The 17208-nt window shown below is 46.9% G+C and overlaps 1 protein-coding gene across 1 annotated transcript in view; it reads left to right on the top strand.

Moving 5' to 3' along the window:
- LOC138472817 (myosin heavy chain, embryonic smooth muscle isoform-like) overlaps positions 1–17208 on the top strand; it is a 374216-nt gene that overhangs the window by 44981 nt on the left and 312027 nt on the right. The window lies entirely within an intron of this gene.

Here is a 17208-nt window from a genome sequence, read left to right as displayed (position 1 = left end):
AAGATCGAAGGCTTCTTTTGGAGGTCTGTGCTGTCCTTTCCCAAATCAACCTCAATGCCGGCCATCAGAAGAGAGTTGGGACTCATCTCTCTAAAAACCACAGCAGAAAACAGCAGCATGTCACTCTACAGGAATATCCTGTTACCGGAGTCATCGACCTTATACAACTTGTTAAACGCAGAAATCAAGTCAGGCAGATCCAAAATGCTAGCCGCCTGGGAGACCAAAAAAAAGGGCCAACTGGAGTCAATCGCTTGCTCACAGGATGAGCTGCTCCAAAAGCCTCTCAGAATAAAAAAAAAACTAGAAGAACTAGACTGGATAAACACCTCAGAGAGGGCAGAAAAGAATAAACTCCTAAAACACCTGCCACTTCTCCCCAGAAAAGTAAACGACCTGGCGGAAATCTACAAAAAATTCCCTAGTAAACCGTTCCAACAATTCTTCCTAAGAGCAAGACTGAACTTACTTCCGACCAACGAAATCCTACACATTAGAGGTTTGACAAACACAAATTCATGCAGACTATGCAAACAGGTTGACGAAGTAGAATCAATTCGACATCTACTGACCTCATGTCCGGTAATGCAAAAAACAGAAGAAACTACTTAAACTCGGTCCTAGAGTCCTACTCGGACCACGAGGAAACGACTTGGTGGCCACGCCTGGTTAGTGGATAAAAAACTTCCTGGGCAATCGCCACAATAAAAATCCTGCGAATTGCATTAGCGAAAATAGAAAAAGAAACAGAAGAATCGCAGAAAACTGAGTAACAAATGAGATAAACGAGCAACGACAGAGATCACTTTCGCCTTTGTAAAACCAATTAATTTTGGTAAACACAAATACATTTAAAAAAAAGGAAATATGCTTATACAGGTCCTAAATCCTGTATTTTAGAAAACATTGGGACTCATTATGAGTCCAGCGGTAGCGGTAGCGGTAGCGGAGTCATTTTCTTTCTGGCGCCCGGCAATGGGACTTACCGGGCCCATACAGCCCCGGCGGTCCCGGAAATTCCTCATTGCCGGGAACCGGAAAATATGACTCCCCATTCCCATTTGAGTCGCATTGGACTCAATGAGAATGGGGAGGACGGATGCACCTGCACCATTCATGAATGGTGGCGGTGCAGCTGTCAAGGTCTACGAGCAGGTGCCATTCTGCCTGCCAGGTTAGACCTGGTGGGAGCGAAAAGGCACCCGCTCGCAGGACTCGTAGTTTGCCAGTCCGGAAAACAACCATACAGGAAAGCTTACCGGTACCGATGTTTCCGAACCGGCAACCTTATAATGAGGCCCATTATGTTTTAACAAGAATGTGTGTCTGTTCCATGATCTGTCTATTTCTTTTGTTTAACAGAATGCCTTTCTCAAAATATATGTTTTCAATTGATAAAGGGTAGAGCAAACTCAAATGAAATGCAACTTAGAAATGTACAGCCGAAAGTCAATTTAAAAGGGTGCAGGGAAGATTACAATTAGAAATACAGTATTAGTTAGAATTTCTGAACCATTTGTATGATTGCAAAATGGAATGCAGATCTACATTCAGCAGAAAAACAGTCTTCATATGCATATATAACTGATATATTGAAATGTATGACTTATGCATAATTTGTATATTTTAATATACCTTCATCATGCATGAAGTTGTAGAAACATAAATGATTATCTCCAGAGTCAGAATATTCCTACGTATTTGAATATGCTATTTATACTAACATTAAATGTCCATGTATTTTAAAAATTAATATTGCAGTTTAATATAGATTTTTCACTCATAAGGGCATGTAGCTAACACCTCCCCTTATAACACATACAAATTCAATGGGCCAATAGAATAAAGGAGTTGGCCCCTAATGGGTGTGAAAAAGTGAAAGGCGCCTATCACATAGTCTATCCCATTTGAAACACTACATCAAATGAAGCTCGGTGGGTGAAGTATGCAAGTTATTTAACCTCAACACATTAGAAGACAAGCATTTCGGAGCCACAGAGAAGCAAGAAAGCTACACCGACAGGAGAGAAGCAGATTTGCATTACAACTAGAGGAAGCTGATGGGGATATCTCTTTAAGAAAAACGGGCCTTATGCAAACTGGACTGAATGCAGAGGCCTTTCCTAAAGCAAGACCAGATTACTTGGGAGAGTTTTTGGAGCAGATGCATTGAATTATTAAGTGTTACTCCCACTGACTGTGCAAATCACTAAAATGATTTTACACTGTAATCCATAGTGGTTGGTTAGTTCTTATAGGTATGGGCACATTCTGTGTTAACTCTTTGTCTTGGCAAGGAGTATTATTACTACACCTACATAAAATGGAGGGGTACATTACAAGTGTTTGCATGGCATGTTGTCTGGTTGGCTATACTTCAGCGTTCAGCACAGGGAGACATAAAACTCATGTCTCTATTCAAATCGCTGTTCTGTATTTTGAGCATCTTCAAATACTTAAGTTTGCATGTTCTTCTGTGTCTCCTAACTGAGAGATCAACCTACAATATCAACATTTGCACGTCTTTTACTGTATATCCATCTTGAGTGGAGTGATGTCCTTCCAGTGTTTCTTTTGTATGGTTTGAGGTGGTATATCTGTGTAGCTTAATTCTTTCACAGAGTCCCTGCAGGTTTCACCTATGTACTTTCCCAGCTGGCATTTCGTGCAATGGATGAGTTCATAATGCTACACGATATGTAGTTGTAATTCCCTTCAATCTCTATTGTTCATTTCTGTCAGATTTTTATAGCAGATTCAGTGCAGATGTGTTGGCAGGTTTTACATCTTCCTCTATTACATGGCTATCGTATAGCATTGCAACGGTACCTGTAAAATGAAAATACTATAAATAATGTTTCTTTTGCCTTTAGAATGTTTTAGCCATGGAAAGAAATATATATTATTTCAAGTTCACTCTGCCTTCATTTAAAAAAAAAAATAACACTTTGCACGTGTGTGGCGCACAAAAGACTGGACTGCTAAAATTAGTAAATGCATGCATCTCTTACAACAGTGTACTGTTTTTGAACTGCCTTGTCTGCATGCTAACGGTCCTGTGTTGTAGATTTACAATTTGCACCCCGGAAAGGCAGAGTTACCAATCACAATCTGCCTTTCCCAGGCTGGATTGTGCATACACCGCCCAAGGTGAAAACAAAAATGTCATAAATAAAATGGCTGACATAAAATAGAAAAGGGACTATGTCTCTTTTCAGATGATGGTGCCCATTTTGGAACCTGTTTTCCAGGGCCACTGTCATCCGAAAAGGCACCTAGTCCCTTTTCTATTTTAATTGCAGCAGCCATTTTTTGACATTTGTTTTCATTACAACGGAGATGTGCACGCGCTGAACACATTTCCCGTTGGAAGGAAAAAAACATGAAAACGACCTGCTTCGCTTGGGCCTACAAAGCTTGGGTGTGCATGCCATTAAACGTCATGTCCGCCCCCCAGCCAGGGCGTGAAGCTACACTCTTACATAAGATATGTAGAGCATTGCATTCTATGCATGCCAGTCTTGGTAAAAATGTCTCTCTCCTCACTTCTGCCTGTTAAAATCTGATGAAGAAGATGTTTGGGTCTTTAGAAACCTAATGCTTGTTCCACTGCAGCATATTATACGCGAATATTCAAATAAAAGGTGCCAAAACCATAAATGGTTTGATTTAAAAAAAAAATGTAAACTAGACTAAGACAGAGACAAACCTTTTTGCAAATAAAACAAACATATTCAGGTTAAAACGGCCTGTTTCTTGCCACAGATTGTAGGATGTGATTGTTGATGTGGGGGGTATTAGATCAGAGCTATTTCTCAGCAATCATAGAACCAAGGGAAAGGTAAATATATGCCATAGATAGATTTTATTACAGGTGAGACATATTACTGTGCACCATGTGAGTGCCGTCAAATGTAAGTGCAGGCAGGTCTAACAGAGGCGTTCGAGATACGACTGGATGTGTGAGTGCAGTGAGAGGAGAGGGTGGATTTAGTAATGTACGGGCGCTCAGAAAAATGATTGCAATCCAAGATGTGAAAGTGGTCAGGTGTGGATTCAGTCACAGGAATTAGTGAACACAACCCGGGGAAGGGCACGCCTTAAGAGTGAACACAACGCCTCAGGTTGCAATTAGAGTGAGAGCTTGATTCTGTTCAAGTTTGGGTAATAGAGCCATTATCACTCAACCTGCTGTCGTGACTGGAATTAATGTAGCGTCGCAGCAGGAATGTCCATGATTAAATAGTTACCAATCTCTTCTCTCACCCCTGAGCAGATCATCGTGGAGGGTGAAAAAAGAGCAATTGAGCAAAGAGAGCGAGTTCTGATCTGCAGCGTCAATCCAGCTTGAATGAAGACATGGATTTCACAAGTAACCTCTGACCTAAAGAAGTCATCCATTAGGAATTAGCCAAGACTTGACAGTGAATGGAACAGGAAAACTGACCTTGAAAAGTGATTCACCAAAAAGAGCCCATGCAATGAATAGGCTGGAGAGAAACATCTGACCTAGTGAGGTGACCTAAATAGGTGACGCATCAAGAATGAGGCCAAGGATTGATAGGGATTGAGGTGGGATGTTGCACCTAGTGATGAGGTCATCCAGCGTAAACCCAAGGATTGATAGGGAAAGAAGAGTGATGTCTCACCAAGAAATGTGGCCGTTTAGAATGAGCCAAAGGATAAGTAGGGAATTAAACATTATGTCTCACCTAGAGATGTGCCCATTCAGAAAGAAGTCAAGGATTGATAGAGAATGAAGCTTCATGTCCCACCTAGAAATGTGGCTCTTCAGAGTGAGGCCAAAGATTTCTGGATAATGGAGTGTCATAGGAAACAGACATAACACACACATCTCGGGTGAGTTTGGTTTGTTAAATCTTTATTGACAGCTCTGCAGGGTGAACACGGACAAGAACGGCATACAATCTGCATGCAATCCAAGACTGTATTATACCGCCCTGTTATGGACTGGTCTTCATACCTTTTCAGTACATTGACTCCTATAGAGCAAGTGGACGATTTCATGACCTCACTAGGTAGGATGTCAGTCTTCCCCAAGTAACACAAGGGCTAACCCTGTAAAGCCAGACAAACGTATTTACCCTTGGTCATTTTCCAGTCTTCAGGAGATAACCAAGGCAGATGGGTACTTGTAATGCAATGAAGCCTTTTACTCCTCTCACAACGTTCACTTGAATTAACCTCATGTTTGTGAATTAATATATTGGTCGCATTGTTTACATATATCGAGATAATTTACTGGGACAGCAGAATGCAAATAAGTGAGTAATATGTAAGTAAAGACATTGTTAGTTTTCAAGTTTCATTTCACCTTTCCACCGACAGACACCTGTTTCAAAATGGATTACTTTCCTCAGCTACGTTAGGACTAATTTTAGAAAGAAAGACCTGGTTACCTTGCAAAGTAAGTATTTGGACCCTTGTTTATAGAAGGATCTCACCCGTTTTTCGCTGTGATTTTTAACATGAGAGATCTTTATTTACATTGAAAATAAAGCTTTGACACATTTGTCTGTTAAGTGAATGTCATCCGACACGTGTTTCAACCCCTGAGGGTCTTTCTCAAGGCAAGTTTGGTAAGGTTCTTGAGCCATTAGCTGGTAGAAATTCAATTGGTATTGAATGTTGTTAGGCTGATGCCTGTGTGTTGCTCACTCCGCTCGTCGTTAGGGTTTGCCTCTTCCAACCTATGACCTTGCAGAAACTAACGGATTTGAAGAGACCTACACAAAAAGCATAGCACAGGAGTGTTCATTATCTAGAACACAGTTTTCTTACTTTATACGTTAGGACTAATATTACACATGAATTCCTAGTCTTTCTTGCATCATCATGTTCTTTACACGTATGTTGAAATGCACATACAATTACATTTACCATCAACATATGAATATATTTGCATTTGTTCCTCTACTGAAGCATGAGCTCTACCCTAGAGAGGTGAACATTCTCAATAAGGCCGCAGATTGGATAATAGATTGGTGAGCCATGCAAATGAGCCTGGGTATTGGTAGGAAATGGATCCTGAACTCTGACCTTGAGGGGCAGAGACCTATCCATGGGGAATCCAAGGGATGTATGGAGAATCCTCAGTTGGAAAATAAAGTGATTTGGGTAGTTCTGAAAATGAAGAGAAATGAATACCCTATTGCTGCACCACATCCCCTTTCTGAAAAAGTCTGTGATCCAGACGATTGTGAATGGCTTTCATCTCAAATGCGTACTTTGGAATTGTTATTCCATATTCAATATTGGATTGTATGCAGCGAAACGGGTGAGGAAATGTGTTCTCAACTCTCACCCTGGGCACAGCAGGCTGTGTGAATACTGTGGCAATAGAAAGAACATTCCGACAAATAAAAGAACATGATAATTCTGATATGAAATTAGTTCAAACATGTGCATGGTCTCTACAGGTTTACGAAAAGCAACTCTATGAGAAGCCCCAGAAAGGAATGCTGACGATTATCATGTTATGTTATGTTATGTTATGTTATTTTGCATTTGTATAGCGCCTTATGTATCATTGGTATGATCTCAAGGCGCTGGTAGGTTGAACGCCTTCGGGAACCGCAGTTCAAGTCAGTTGAGAGAGAGAGAGTCGTAAAGTGCGTGGGCGCAACAGGTATGTTTGCAGCTGGTGTGGTTGTTGCATGATTGCTGCTTCTTAGCGGTAGGTGTGGTGCTGAGGAGATCAGTTGAATGTGTTCAGTCTGGAGGGTTGACATCCAGACTGAGTTCTGGCTGCGTTAGGCCTGAGGAGACTCCTAAGCTAGCCGGTGTGTGCTAACTAGCTGTGTTTTATTAGGATGATGGGTGGTTTGATGGGTCATGTTTGTATGAGAACAGCTTTTCCGAATGTGTCATAGTACTGCTGTGTTCTAGTTGAATGGTGGTGTATAGGAGAGAATAAGCGTAGCAGTGTGATATTGTGGTAATAAGTGAAGTGTATGCAATCAGGCATAATCTACCTTCTAAATTTAACTTTTAACACAGTGACGCTATTAGGGTACATTCAATCCTGTTGGTGATACTATCTTAGTTCAACTCTAATAAAGTGATTCTATTAGGGGATGCTTCAAGGTTCAACTTTAACACAGTGACGCTATTGGGGCACACTCAATGATGTTGGGAATACCGTCTAGATTCAACATTAACACAGAGATGCTATAAGGGCGCGCTTTATAAGTTCAGTTTTAACAGTGACACTAATAGGGCACTCTGTCTAAGTTCAACTTTAACATAGTGACGTTATTAGGGCACACTGTCTAAGTTCAACTTTGACACAACGCTATTAGGGCACACTTTGTAGATTCAACCGTAACATAGTGGCGCTGTTAGGGCGCACTTTTTAGATTTAGCTCTGAGACACTGACACTGTTAGGCACACAAATTAACAAGGGGGGTCCTGGGAGTCCCTCTGCCAGACATTAGTCCTGGTTACGAGAGACTTACCCAGAGTCTTTAGCTCACTATCTTTCACAGAGAAGAAATTTCCCAAACATATCAGTCTTTGTCCTGCCCTGGGGCAGTCCAGCACCGAAATGCAAGGCAATTCTCCTCTGAACAAGAGTACCAACAGAAACCCCAGACACGTGTTTCGGTCTGGTTGGACCTCATCAGTAGGGTGGATCTGTGCCTCTCTAAGAATAGTGAGCAAGGGGTCCACGTCTGGATTCCCCTAGTAACTTAGGGTGAGACCCAAAGTTACTTAAATATGCAAATTAACAAGGGGGGTCCTGGGAGTCCCTCTGCCAGACATTAGTCCTGGTTACAAGAGACTTACCCAGAGTCTTTAGCTCACTATCTTTCACAGAGAAGAAATATCCCAAACATATCAGACTTTGTCCTGCCCTGGGGCAGTCCAGCACCGAAATGCAAGGCAATTCTCCTCTGAACAAGAGTACCAACAGGAACCCCAGACACGTGTTTCGGTCTGGTTGGACCTCATCAGTAGGGTGGATCTGTGCCTCTCTAAGAATAGTGAGCAAGGGGTCCACGTCTGGATTCCCCTAGTAACTTAGGGTGAGACAAAAAGTTACTTAAATATGCAAATTAACAAGGGGGGTCCTGGGAGTCCCTCTGCCAGACATTAGTCCTGGTTACGAGAGACTTACCCAGAGTCTTTAGCTCACTATCTTTCACAGAGAAGAAATATCCCAAACATATCAGTCTTTGTCCTGCCCTGGGGCAGTCCAGCACCGAAATGCAAGGCAATTCTCCTCTGAACAAGAGTACCAACAGAAACCCCAGACACGTGTTTCGGTCTGGTTGGACCTCATCAGTAGGGTGGATCTGTGCCTCTCTAAGAATAGTGAGCAAGGGGGTCCACGTCTGGATTCCCCTAGTAACTTAGGGTGAGACCCAAAGTTACTTAAATATGCAAATTAACAAGGGGGGTTCTGGGAGTCCCTCTGCCAGACATTAGTCCTGGTTACGAGAGACTTACCCAGAGTCTTTAGCTCACTATCTTTCACAGAGAAGAAATATCCCAAACATATCAGTCTTTGTCCTGCCCTGGGGCAGTCCAGCACCGAAATGCATGGCAATTCTACTCTGAACAAGAGTACCAACAGAAACCCCAGACACGTGTTTCGGTCTGGTTGGACCTCATCAGTAGGGTGGATCTGTGCCTCTCTAAGAATAGTGAGCAAGGGGTCCACGTCTGGATTCCCCTAGTAACTTAGGGTGAGACCCAAAGTTACTTAAAAATGCAAATTAACAAGGGGGGTCCTGGGAGTCCCTCTGCCAGACATTAGTCCTGGTTACGAGAGACTTACCCAGAGTCTTTAGCTCACTATCTTTCACAGAGAAGAAATATCCCAAACATATCAGTCTTTGTCCTGCCCTGGGGCAGTCCAGCACCGAAATGCAAGGCAATTCTCCTCTGAACAAGAGAACCAACAGGAACCTAATGTCTGGCAGAGGGACTCCCAGGACCCCCCTTGTTAATTTGCATTTTTAAGTAACTTTGGGTCTCACCCTAAGTTACTAGGGGAATCCAGACGTGGACCCCTTGCTCACTACTCTTAGAGAGGCACAGATCCACCCTACTGATGAGGTCCAACCAGACCGAAACAAGTGTCTGGGGTTTCTGTTGGTACTCTTGTTCAGAGGAGAATTGCCTAGCATTTCGGTGCTGGACTGCCCCAGGGCAGGACAAAGACTGATATGTTTGGGATATTTCTTCTCTGTGAAAGATAGTGAGCTAAAGACTCTGGGTAAGTCTCTCGTAACCAGGACTAATGTCTGGCAGAGGGACTCCCAGGACCCCCCTTGTTAATTTGCATTTTTAAGTAACTTTGGGTCTCACCCTAAGTTACTAGGGGAATCCAGACGTGGACCCCTTGCTCACTACTTTTAGAGAGGCACAGATCCACCCTACTGATGAGGTCCAACCAGACCGAAACACGTGTCTGGGGTTTCTGTTGGTACTCTTGTTCAGAGGAGAATTGCCTAGCATTTCGGTGCTGGACTGCCCCAGTGCAGGACAAAGACTGATATGTTTGGGATATTTCTTCTCTGTGAAAGATAGTGAGCTAAAGACTCTGGGTAAGTCTCTCGTAACCAGGACTAATGTCTGGCAGAGGGACTCCGAGGACCCCCCTTGTTAATTTGCATTTTTAAGTAACTTTGGGTCTCACCCTAAGTTACTAGGGGAATCCAGACGTGGACCCCTTGCTCACTACTCTTAGAGAGGCACAGATCCACCCTACTGATGAGGTCCAACCAGACCGAAACACGTGTCTGGGGTTTCTGTTGGTACTCTTGTTCAGAGGAGAATTGCCTAGCATTTCGGTGCTGGACTGCCCCAGGGCAGGACAAAGACTGATATGTTTGGGATATTTCTTCTCTGTGAAAGATAGTGAGCTAAAGACTCTGGGTAAGTCTCTCGTAACCAGGACTAATGTCTGGCAGAGGGACTCCCAGGACCCCCCTTGTTAATTTGCATTTTTAAGTAACTTTGGGTCTCACCCTAAGTTACTAGGGGAATCCAGACGTGGACCCCTTGCTCACTACTCTTAGAGAGGCACAGATCCACCCTATTGATGAGGTCCAACCAGACCGAAACACGTGTCTGGGGTTTCTGTTGGTACTCTTGTTCAGAGGAGAATTGCCTAGCATTTCGGTGCTGGACTGCCCCAGGGCAGGACAAAGACTGATATGTTTGGGATATTTCTTCTCTGTGAAAGATAGTGAGCTAAAGACTCTGGGTAAGTCTCTTGTAACCAGGACTAATGTCTGGCAGAGGGACTCCCAGGACCCCCCTTGTTAATTTGCATTTTTAAGTAACTTTGGGTCTCACCCTAAATTACTAGGGTAATCCAGACGTGGACCCCTTGCTCACTACTCTTAGAGAGGCACAGATCCACCCTACTGATGAGGTCCAACCAGACCGAAACACGTGTCTGGGGTTTCTGTTGGTACTCTTGTTCAGAGGAGAATTGCCTAGCATTTCGGTGCTGGACTGCCCCAGGGCAGGACAAAGACTGATGTGTTTGGGATATTTCTTCTCTGTGAAAGATAGTGAGCTAAAGACTCTGGGTAAGTCTCTCGTAACCAGGACTAATGTCTGGCAGAGGGACTCCCAGGACCCCCCTTGTTAATTTACATTTTTAAGTAACTTTGGGTCTCATCCTAAGTTACTAGGGGAATCCAGACGTGGCCCCTTTGCTCACTACTCTTAGAGAGGCACAGATCCACCCTACTGATGAGGTCCAACCAGACCGAAACACGTGTCTGGGGTTTCTGTTGGTACTCTTGTTCAGAGGAGAATTGCCTAGCATTTCGGTGCTGGACTGCCCCAGGGCAGGACAAAGACTGATATGTTTGGGATATTTCTTCTCTGTGAAAGATAGTGAGCTAAAGACTCTGGGTAAGTCTCTCGTAACCAGGACTAATGTCTGGCAGAGGGACTCCCAGGACCCCCCTTGTTAATTTGCATTTTTAAGTAACTTTGGGTCTCACCCTAAGTTACTAGGGGAATCCAGACGTGGACCCCTTGCTCACTACTCTTAGAGAGGCACAGATCCACCCTACTGATGAGGTCCAACTAGACCGAAACACGTGTCTGGGGTTTCTGTTGGTACTCTTGTTCAGAGGAGAATTGCCTAGCATTTCGGTGCTGGACTGCCCCAGGGCAGGACAAAGACTGATATGTTTGGGATATTTCTTCTCTGTGAAAGATAGTGAGCTAAAGACTCTGGGTAAGTCTCTCGTAACCAGGACTAATGTCTGGCAGAGGGACTCCCAGGACCCCCCTTGTTAATTTGCATTTTTAAGTAACTTTGGGTCTCACCCTAAGTTACTAGGGGAATCCAGACGTGGACCCCTTGCTCACTACTCTTAGAGAGGCACAGATCCACCCTACTGATGAGGTCCAACCAGACCGAAACACGTGTCTGGGGTTTCTGTTGGTACTCTTGTTCAGAGGAGAATTGCCTAGCATTTCGGTGCTGGACTGCCCCAGGGCAGGACAAAGACTGATATGTTTGGGATATTTCTTCTCTGTGAAAGATAGTGAGCTAAAGACTCTGGGTAAGTCTCTTGTAACCAGGACTAATGTCTGGCAGAGGGACTCCCAGGACCCCCCTTGTTGATTTGCACTGTTAGGCACACTCAATGATCTTGGGAATACCATCGTGATTCAGCTCTAACACAGTGTCGCTATTAGGGCACACACAATGAAGTTGGGAATATCTTCTGGATTCAACATTAACACAGTGGCCCTCATTACGACCCTTGCGGAAAGCGACTGACCGGAGCGCCACAGCGTAAATAGCGTTTCCGCCATTGCACGAAGGAGCAAAGTGCGGCCCATTCCGACCCATCGGGCACGAGCACCACGCCACGGCGGAAGTGCAAAGTCCGCGATGGCGGAAATGACCCCAAAACGGCCCACACCGCCGCCGTACGGCGCCCTAGGTGCAATACCGCCACCCCTCTTAGCGGTCACCGCAGTGTGCGCCTACCGGAAAGTACGGTGACCGGAAATATACGGAAACGGAAGTTAAAACATGGGCCCGGAACGGGAAACATCCCGGCGTACACCTATAAAACCACTAAAACCACACAACCACTAAAATCACTACCCTGAAACACACCCCAACCCGTCACCCACCCTAGCGAAACCAAGACAAATGGGAAAAGTAGCGAAGAAAGCGTGCGACCGCAAGCGGCAGGTCCACTTCTCCCGCGAGGAACTCACCGTGCTAACAGAGACCCTCCAGGAGAATGCTGCCGTTGTCTTCTCCACGCAAATGACCAGAACGGCACTTGCAAACAAGAAGACCATATGGGCTCTGGTGGCACAGCGGGTAAGTGCGGTGGGGACCGCACCCCGCACCCCACAGCAATGCCGCAAGCGATGGGACGACCTGCGGATACGCGTCCGCAGCATACTCTCTGCCAACCGCAACATTGCCACAGCCACCGGGGGAGGTCCTGAATCACCCATCAAGTTGACCCCCTGGGAAGAAATCTGTGCCTCCACCATCGGAATGGAGAGCATAGAGGGAGTCGGAGGGATGGAGAAAGGAGTGCAGACATCCGAAGATTCAGGTAGGTGTACCAGATAAAACAATGCCAAATCCACACAGTCCATCCATGTGAAGTACCATGCGTCCACATAGTGCAACAGAAACACATGTCCAGGAGAACGGCCACACACATCGGCCTGATAGCACACGTTAAAACCCACAATAAATACATAAATAATTAAAAACCCCTAATACACGCACTACACGTGCAGCAGGCACACCCTAACTGCAGGCTGCCAAACAACTGCACCCTCACTCCACACACAAATCAAAGCACCTCCAAGGACCCGACCCAAATCACCCTCAGGTACCACCCCAGAGCATGTGATACAATGCCATTCCAATTCCCACAGACCCATCATTAACCCTCGCCCTCCTTTACTCCACCACAGGGTCCGATCCAAACGACGAGCTACAGGACACCCCTACCAGCACACCTGCAAAGAGGGCCAAGACCAACGGCCAGAGACCCTCCACCTCAGCTGCACGCATCAAGACACGGCAGCAGCACAAATCAGGTGGCAGCACAGAGGAGGGAACATCAACAGGCACCCCAACTGCCAGCATGCCCACAACACCACCACCACAGGTCCCCCCAATGGATGCCACAGAAGGCACTGCCTCTGGTGGCAGCAGCACCATAGGTGACACCCCATTGATGGCAGCATGCTCCGACACAGAAAACGGGGATGTCGAAGTCAGATCCATCCATGACCTGTCCCAATCCCCCTGTCTGTCCCATCCCGTACAACATGAGGATACCACGCAGGGGCACCCACAAGACAACGACTGGCCATCCCCCACAAGCCCTGTGGCAAGGCAACATGAGGACAACAGCCCCTCTGTGACACCCCCGCAAATGGGCATGGCCCAGCAGAGGCAACAGTCCCTCGACAAGTTAATCGTGCAACAGCAGCAAATGGCCACGCTCCTCAAGGACCATGCCGATGAATGTGGGGGCACTAAGGCAGACATAGAAACATCAACTGAGACACTTAGGGCAGAAATGGAGAGAGGCACAGAGACGCTAAGGGCACAAATGGAGAGTAGCACCGAGAGCCTGAGAGTCCAAATGGAGAGAAGCACCGAGAGCCTGAGGGGGGAACTGCATGCGACGTCCAAAGACGTATGTGCCGAACTTGCCGCAGTGCGCAGTGTGCTCACTGAGCTCTCGCAAACCCTTAGGGACATGCATGGACGTGAGCAGGCAGACACATCATCCGTTGCAAGTTCCGTCCAGGGCAGCCCCCAACGTAGATCTGGAAGGAACCTGCGCTCCACAGGCAGGGGTGCCCCTGATACCCGCAGAGGGGGCTTGCAATAGCGACAGCCCACTGACAATGAGCATCTTTGGACACTGGGGTTCGGGGGGGAGGTAGGAGGGTGGAGGGGGTGTGTTGGGCTCACTTGGGTGGCGGGTCGATAGGGTGTTCAACATGACATCACATATGCCATATAAAGTGCACGATCAACCAATGAGATGTGTGGACATTGATTTTTGTGTACTAGGCCATCATAGGCGTACAGTCCATATTGTGCATGTCCCAGACACGCACAGTGCCACGAGTCCCGTGTCCATGTATCAGCCACCAGGCGTGAGTGCTAGAAGCATACATCAATGAGATGCTGACGAATGTCACGGGCCTCCGGTGCCTCGCAGACTCCATGAGGTGCTGCCACATCCCCACCCTCATCATGACCATCATCAGGTGCTTGCAGTTCTGCGTCAGGGGGCATGGGCACATTTCTACGTACGCACATGTTGTGGAGCATGACACATGCCATCACCATCTTTGCAACCTTCTCATGGCGGTACAGGAGTGCCCCGCCAGACCTGCTGAGGCAGCGGAAACGAGTCTTCAGTAGGCCGAATGCCTGTTCAATGACTACACGGGTACGTGAGTGGGCATGGTTGTAGTCCTCCTCATGCTGGTCCCGTGGGTTCCGGACTGGTGTGAGGAGCCATCTCTTCAGTGGATATCCAGCATCACCTGTATGTGGACAAGAAACCTATGATGTGGAATGCCATTGCTACGTACGCACACCCCCCCCCCTTCCTGCCAGGTCATTGCCAAATCACATTCCCCACATAATCATGCATGTAATGAGACTCACCGAGTAGCCAGGATCTGTTCCCTGCGTGTCGCTCCATGTAGCGTGGTATTGTAGAGTTCCTCAAGACCATAGAATCATGGGTAGATCCAGGGAATCGGGCACAACAATGTGTAATGATCCTGTTGGAGTCACACACCATTTGTACATTCAGGGAATGAAATTGTTTTCTGTTGCGGTACTGGGCCTCCATTGCATGTGGGACGACCAATTCCACATGGGTGCAGTCGATGGCACCAATGCAACCCGGTATGCCGGCAAGTGCATGGAATCCCACTTTTGTGTTGGTAATTTCCTGCTCCGAGCGTGGTAGAGAGATGTAGTCGTCTGCGTGCTGCAGGAGGGCATCGAGCACTTGCAATAGTGTCCGTGAGAACAGTGGCTGAGAAATGCCATGCAACTGTCCGACTGTGTGCTGGTAGGTGCCTGTGGCCAGGAAGTGGAGTACAGACACCACCTTCAGTAGGGGTGGGATGGCGGTTGGGCTATCTATCATGCTGACAAGGTCAGCCTGTGTCATGTCCACAATGGCGGCTATGGTGTCCCGGTCCAGACGGTAGAGGGTGTGGATCTGCTCATCAGTGAGGTTGAACGGATGTGCTCGGAGGCGTGGGATTGCGGGCTGCCTGCGTGGTGGTAGTGGCTGTGCTGGCGGCCCTTGCTGGCTCTGCCTTGCCCTCCTCCTCCTCCTGCGTCTCCTTCGTGCGGCCGGTTGTAGTTGGTGTTCGTCTTCTTCTTGGAGTTGGAGTACTTGCAGTGCTATCAGGTCCCCCAGGGCCAACATCGCGAGTCCTGCCGGTAGCATTTCGGTGTGGTTGTGGGAGGAGACTGGCTGTGCAATTTATGTGTTTTCAGGCTGTATGGCCTCCACCTGTGGTGATTAATTCCACCTGTGCAAGCTGCTCTCCCCTTTGGCCGAGCACGTCCCGCGCACAACGCTGCAAATCTGGGAATGGCATCTTGCTATTGCAATCATGTATTTGTACCCGATGGCCGTGTAACATTGGTTGACATGTTCATTCTGCTGTGGTCCCATTGTTGCACATACTATCTGTGCAGTCGCGAACAGACTTGTGAAGGGTCAGTGGAACGTAGTACTCGAGTAACGGTGGGCCCTCATGCATCACTTTACCGAGTTGCAATGACGGGCGGGGCGTCCCATTTGTGGGTGAAGGCAGTTGCCATTTTCACACACAGCCGCACTCGATGGAATAATTAGTGATTTCAAACGGCCACAGATGCCTTTTCGGCGTGATGTTGCAAATGTGGAATTCCAAGGGCGGCGCTTTCGGTTTCCAGCTAGCGGCGAGGAGATGCCCACAGGTCTGACTGCAAATATAACGTTCTATTGTTCAATGTCCTTGAGACAGAGGCCATGGCGAGGAAGCAATGATTGATATGAATAGTTTGGGATGCGCAATTGCTACGTGGGCGATGAGGCCGGCCGTTCCCAGATACATGTTACTTCACAACACTGGAATTACGGGCTGGGGCACTGTGGATTTTGCAGGCTGCATAACGCACAGACTCAATGGATGTTTCTAATGTTATGTGAGTAATTATTCAGGCGTTTTGATTCCGGGATGAGGGAATGATGAATGGGTGCATGGGCAGGTGATTTGATGCAGAGTTTGCCATGTACAGGGCTTCTTGGGATCTATCCGCCTCCCCTACGCTATGTGATGCAGGGCTGCCATGGTGGGACCATCGTCTATCTGGCCTTGTTGAGCCCTCCCTGTCTCGACACGCCCTCAGACACTTGTGTCCATGCACATTAACATTCCCATCTGATGGATTCTGTTTTGACAGACGCATGCACAGGTACACTCGTTTGTGATGGTGTTTGCACCTCGATATAGATGGTTAGGAGTCGCAAGTGGTTTTGGGGTGGTGATGATCCTTTGGAGTGGGCTAGCATGCATATGGCTGTGGATTTCGTGTGATCATTGAAGTGAGTTGTTGGAATGTAGTTCTGATGGCCATTCTGTTCTTTTTCTTTTCTTTTGGTTGACAGGTATCTCCTCCCCTTTTGCCACTGCCATCTGTATGCCACTCCTGCAGATGGCTTTTACTCCCGACACCTGCTGCTTCGTGTTAATCAGTGGAGCAGCATTACGATCTTATGGGACGATCGCCAATGGCCCACATGCCCTTACGCTGTACTGGTGGCTCGGAGCAACATTTCGGCCTTTCGGCTGGACTAGTGCCTCCCCATTGGGACGGCCCTGCGGTTCTGTGCGCTTCCATGTTGCCTTTTCGTACGTGAATGTGGCTCTGTGTACCATGAGGGAACAGGACGACACACAAGTAGTGGCTGGTCATTTCTTGCGGATGCAGCCCACAATGGTGATTGGTGTTTAGGAGTTCATGGCCTGATGGCTGTATGGGCTTGGTGACTTTGATGTGCATTAAATTTCTATTCTGATTTGGCCCGTGTAGCGTTTTTCTTTGCAAGTGATGTGGCATATGCCTATTTGGGGGGCGATGTATTGTGAGGAGATCTGCATTGGGTTCCAGCTTCGGAGTTTAGTTG

Source organism: Ambystoma mexicanum, chromosome 8, assembly GCF_040938575.1.
Source record: "Ambystoma mexicanum isolate Mex_15411 chromosome 8, UKY_AmexF1_1, whole genome shotgun sequence".
Taxonomy (NCBI): domain Eukaryota; kingdom Metazoa; phylum Chordata; class Amphibia; order Caudata; family Ambystomatidae; genus Ambystoma; species Ambystoma mexicanum.
Note: the sequence above shows the minus strand (reverse complement) of the source record. Positions and strands in the feature narration are given on the sequence as shown.